Below are 6000 nucleotides of genomic sequence, written 5' to 3'. Positions count from 1 at the left end.
TTTCAAATTCTGAAGGTGGCAGGGGTAAAATACAGGGAGCGAAAGGCTATTTACAATTTGTACAGAAACCAGATGGCAGTTATAAGAGTCGAGGGACATGAAAGGGAAGCAGTGGTTGGGAAGGGAGTGAGACAGGGTTGTAGCCTCTCCCCGATGTTATTCAATCTGTATATTGAGCAAGCAGTAAAGGGAACGAAAGAAAAGTTCGGAGTAGGTATTAAAATCCATGGAGAAGAAATAAAAACCTTGAGATTAGCCGATGACATTGTAATTCTGTCAGAGACAAAAAAGGACTTGGAAGAGCAGTTGAACGGAATGGACAGTGTCTTGAAAGGAGGATGAACATCAACAAAAGCAAAACGAGGATAATGGAATGTAGTCGAATTAAGTCGGGTGATGCTGAGGGAATTAGATTAGGAAATGAGACACTTAAAGTAGTAAAGGAGTTTTGCTATTTGGGGAGAAAAATAACTGATGGTCGAAGTAGAGAGGATATAAAATGTAGACTGGCAATGGCAAGGAAAGCATTTCTGAAGAAGAGAAATTTGTTAACATCGAGTATAGATTTATGTGTCAGGAAGTCGTTTCTGAAAGTATTTGTATGGAGTGTAGCCATGTATGAAAGTGAAACATGGACGATAAATAGTTTAGACAAGAAGAGAATAGAAGCTTTCGAAATGTGGTGCTACAGAAGAATGCTGAAGATTAGATGGGTAGATCACATAACTATTGAATAGAAATGGGGACAAGAGGAGTTTGTGGCGCAACTTGACTAGAAGAAGGGGTCGGTTGGTAGGACATGTTCTGAGGCATCAAGGGATCACCAAATTAGTACTGGAGGGCTGCATGGAGGGTAAAAATCGTAGGGGGAGACCAAGAGATGAATGCACTAAGCAGATTCAGAAGGATGTAGGCTGCAGCAGGTACTGGGAGATGAAGAGGCTTGCACAGGATAGAGTAGCATGGAGAGCTGCATCAAACCAGTCTCAGGACTGAAGACCACAACAACAACAACAACCAATGTTTCTGCTGGTGTGTATCAGCTGGGAGTCACATTTAAATTGCATGACTTCCCACCTTTGTTTATATTTTGGGGATTGTGTATTTTATTACTTGAGGGATTTTATTGACGCTTATACATTGTTAAGTGCTTTCTAATAGCCACAGTCAGTGGCGTGACTTGTTATCTTTTCTGTATTTTGGATATGCGTTATCTACTTTTTTAACATTTCATCCATACTTGACAGTTGTTAGTATATTCAGTGGCAGTCATTTCTAATTAATATACTGATAACACTCATTTTTTTAGCCCACCTGCAGCCACAACTAGTTGGTGTGACTCTTTACTTGTAATTGGGGTCTGTATACTCCTGGTTTCATGCCCTGTTCTTAATGGTATAAATTGTTAAAGTTTGTTTTTAATGAATTGAACCTGTTTCAGTTCTTTAAATCATTGTGAGTGTTGTTATTCTTTTAATAAGGTTTTTAAATTATAATCATAATATTGTTGTTAAGCATTAAAATGTATTCCATGAAACAACAAATGACGAAATACATGCGTCCACTTTCCATTTGTTTTTCCCTAAAATTATCCCAATCCTTGTTGTGAAGTATCAGTATTAACTTGCATAATTTTGTCTACATCCTTCTGGATCTCAGGGACGAACAAACCGAGCTGAGTTCCACAAGATCTCCGTTTATGGACTTCATATTAACTGCTCTTGACGAGAATTTTCGTTTTCCAAATATGTCATAATATGCGAGCTTAAACCCTTAACACAAGTTTGCAATAGACTGATGTCAGCAATTATTTCCATCTCTTGGTGATGTTGCGTATCCCTATGAAGTTGGATTTTATATACAGTTCGTGTTGCATAGCACTTTAAGTAAACTGTATGTTGATTATTGTTGCGAACACAAAAGATAAAATGCGGTTCTCGCTACTAGTTTTAGTAGTTGAAAATTTTAACTTTGTGCCCTCTGATCTATTATGTGGGGATACGCACAACACTAAAAGATTTCCTGCTGTGAATGAATAATCTTTAATTTGCAAGACTATGTTCCAATAATTCTGATCTGGCTTGTTAGAACTGGAACACTGTATCATTACTGTAACTGATTACGAAGTTAAACATGTCTTTCTCTACTTTTTTCTCTGAAATGCACTGAAAATTACTCTTATTACACGCACAGAAGTTGCAATATTCAGTGTTTGCCAAACATAAAAGCTGCAGTGGATTTTTTAATATTTGAACACTATTAATTGCAACTGCTAACACGAGAGTAGCAAACTAAAAATAAAAATTGACTTTAATATTCTTAGCCAGACCAGATTTCAACACAGCAGTCTTTGATATCACACAAGTAAAGTATCAACACTCTGATTTACGTAAACTATTTACGTCACTGATATTGTACTACCAGTTGCCCATGTCCATCTGAAAATAACGTAATAAAATGTACAATTCTCCTCTGAAATCTCCAGGCAGCTGAAAGAAATAATTTTTATGTACCATTACCTGCCAACTTAGTTGCAGGAAAACTGCTTTCATTCATTTATAGTTTGAATTTGCCGCATTAGCGGTTGCCGCGATCGTGACACAGCACTGCTTCACGGAAAATTCTAAATTCGCTGAAAACGGCTAAATATGTGGAATGAAATATTGGACAAGCTAACTACAAATTATTAAAGCATTTTTGACAATTTGTATATTCAAAAGCAACATAAAATTCAAAGTACACACCTTTTTTTATACATCAGTATCGAATGGCGTCTTTCTCGATAAAAGAACAAAAGAAAGATAACTAAGCGTTCGAGAGAGCGTCACAGGCTCTTACAACATTCACGGCTACAAGAGGACAGGGAGAGTAATGTCTAAACCTCCACTGTTTATAAGCAATTTACTGTGCTAGTGTATATCTTTGTTATATTTTTAGTTATCATTGTCTGCCTCGGTTTCCACACTCGCCGACCACAGTCGTTATTTGCAAAATGGGCATACATAATATTACACAAACATAAGAATGAAAAATAATTATTTACCTTTTTACAGAATCCACATAATCAGTAACTATTCATACAGAAATGAAATATAATAACACAGATAAATGTGTTTTTTTTCACATATATTACACCGATTTTACAAATGTCTTGCCAGGAGACGTCACAGTGACCAGATAACAATGGACTGTGTAACAGATATTCATTTTCACGAATTTTTGGTAAGCTCAGGGGGACAGATCAGCAGATGTCGTTTCCTGGTTTGGGGTAAGAGACTAGTAGCAACGCAATTTACATAACATTTTCGTGTAATGGGAGACGGGACCCGTAATACCAGTATTGATGTATGCGGGCTGCCGCATTATTAACGCACATTAACTAGCATTAAAGCGTCAAACACACATCCGTCAAACTAACTGGGTTCTGACGCGGGGCATCACGTGACGGGAATCGTAGAGCGCACAGAGGCGAATTAGCTCCGCATTTCGGGCGGCTTTTAATTTTGTGTGGCCGCTCCAGCCGGCTGTGGTGGGATTGTTTTAATTACTTCCATGTGTCAAAATAATTTGGATCAACTGGCTGGTAGATCGCAATGAGATATGTGAGAACATTACATGTCATTTAGTTGTTAAAAATGTAGTTGTAAAATTATCTTGCTATAAAATAGGCTCCAGAAACGGTAATGTTCAAATGAAACTCGTACGTACGTTATTGCACTTAACGTTCCTGAAAATGACTGTCCATCTCACAATCTGTACACAGACTAACTTTGCAGTCACGACAAAGGTTGCTCAGTTTACTTGTAGGAATATCTATGGCAGACCTGAAGTGGTGATATATATCGAAATGTGTATATGAAATTTTTATTTTTGAACCTTACTTTCTATACTCACATTTTGAATTTGGACAAGTGACAGTGATCAGCTGAAACATGTATCTGGAATACTTGTTGTATGAAACTTCCTGGCAGATTAAAACTGTGTTCCAGACCGAGACTCGAACTCGGGACCTTTGCCTTTCGCGGGCAAGTGCTCTACCAACTGAGCTACCGAAGCACGACTCACGCCCCGTCCTCAGATCTTTACTTCTGCCAGTAACTCGTCTCCTACCTTCCAAACTTTACAGAAGCTCTCCTGCGAACCTTGCAGAACTAGCACTCCCGAAAGAAAGGATATTGCGGAGACATGGCTTACCCACAGCCTGGGGGTCCCGAGTTCGGGTCTCGGTCTGGCACACAGTTTTAATCTGCCAGGAAGTGTCATATCAGCGCAGACTCCGCTGCAGAGTGAAAATCTCATTCTGGATACTTGTTGTATATTACTGCCCTGAATTCTACTGAAATTAATTTGGCTCTTCCAGAAAAATCATTTAAATGCATATAACTTAGATCCTAACAGGACTTGAACTCTGCCCTATGCACTGAATTATTCGTTGAAAATATTTAACTTTATCATGCATTTAGTGACGGAATTATGCCCTGAAACTGAAAAAAAACCTTTTTGTGGGACCTGAGATTATACGCAAGAGGCGTTGTTTAATCTCTCTCTGTCTGTTCTGCACCTCGTACACTCGAACGGCTGGTACGCTGAAAACAAACATATTCTCGTCCGCAGCATTCGTAGCGTTAGCTGTCGAAAACGTGAGTAGTTACAAGTTTGTGGAGCAATAGGAGAAAATGAAAATTATTGATTTGTGTTAACGATACCACTAAGCGATCGGGTAAAAATAAATATATTACATAAAGGAATGGGGGTTCCGAGTACAGACAGTATAGATATATACGTGGACATGTTCGGAAGGCACATTACGAGTGACCACGTGTTTTAAAAGTACAAGCATCACGAACTCAGACACTAATCATGATTACAAAAGGCACTGAGAATGTAAGTCGCTATTAAGAAAGAATACGGGAAGCAAGAACATCCACGTGGTGCTAAAGGCACGTCGTATTGCCAACTGGTCGTCATACAGGTTTATATGTGAACGCGTGACCCATGGAAATCCACGAATCGAAATTCCATGTCTAGAATACGCTTAGAATGTGGTTTTAATTTTGAGTGATACTTGACACATGGAGCATCTGTTCTCTCGGACAAAGATTTCTACATACGTTTCCTGTAACGGAAGCTGAGGTCACATTCCCTGACCAACTTTAGCAAAGGAAAACAAGTGTAGCACACGTTTGGTCTGGATCCTAAGGATTTTCCTGCTTGAAGTACATCGAAAGTGTCGGGTATCTTTGCTTCAACAAATATTTCATCTGCTGGTAGCTGATGTTTTATTAGCAGATTGATGAAAGTTAGAGTGATAAAAGTTTTTTTTAATAGTATATACAGCCAAGTCAGCCAACAATCGTACTGACAAAATATACTACATTCTTATGAACCGTAACACTTCAGCACCTCATTCACATCTGTACAACAGAAACCACCCTACAAACCATGGTGGAGAGTAGACAGGTACCAGTATCTACTTCTCTACTCTCCACCCTTTCCCAGTTCCACTCGCGGAAGAAACAGGAAGAAAGGCTGCGGGTAATTCTTTGTACGGGTACTAATTTCACTAATTCTAGCGTTGTGGCCATGACGTGAAATATATGTTGGTGGAACTATAATGTTTGTAGACTCGTGTCGGCACGTTCGTGGTTCTTCCGGAGATGCACATCGTCTTTCTTGTTACGTATCCCACCTGAATTCGTTTAGCATCTCTGACAGAGGGTGTCTGAACGAAAATGTGGCAGCCGGCCGTGGTGGCCGAGCGGTTCTAGACGCTTTAGTCCGGAACCGCGCGACTCCTTCCGCCGCAGGTTCGAATTCTGCCTTGGGCATGGATATGTGTAATGTCCTTAGGTTACTTAGGTTTAAGTAGTTCTAAGTTCTATGGGACTGATGACCTCAGATGTTAAGTCCCATACTGCTCAGAGCCTTTTGAACCATTTGAAAGTGTGGCAAATCGTGCGCTCCCTTTTGAATTTTTGCTGTGTTTTCCAATAATCCAAC

The 6000-nt window shown here is 39.4% G+C and overlaps 1 non-coding gene across 1 annotated transcript; it reads right to left on the bottom strand.

The window, feature by feature from the left end:
* Positions 1-3981: 3981 nt before the first annotated feature.
* Positions 3982-4056, bottom strand: Trnas-cga. The gene has a single exon. It is a non-coding gene; the product is annotated as a tRNA-Ser (tRNA).
* Between the last annotated feature and the right edge of the window lie 1944 nt (positions 4057-6000).

This window comes from Schistocerca americana, chromosome 1 (assembly GCF_021461395.2).
Source record: "Schistocerca americana isolate TAMUIC-IGC-003095 chromosome 1, iqSchAmer2.1, whole genome shotgun sequence".
NCBI lineage: Eukaryota > Metazoa > Arthropoda > Insecta > Orthoptera > Acrididae > Schistocerca > Schistocerca americana.
The sequence above is the reverse complement of the archived record's forward strand: the minus strand, read 5'-3'. Positions and strand labels throughout refer to the sequence as shown.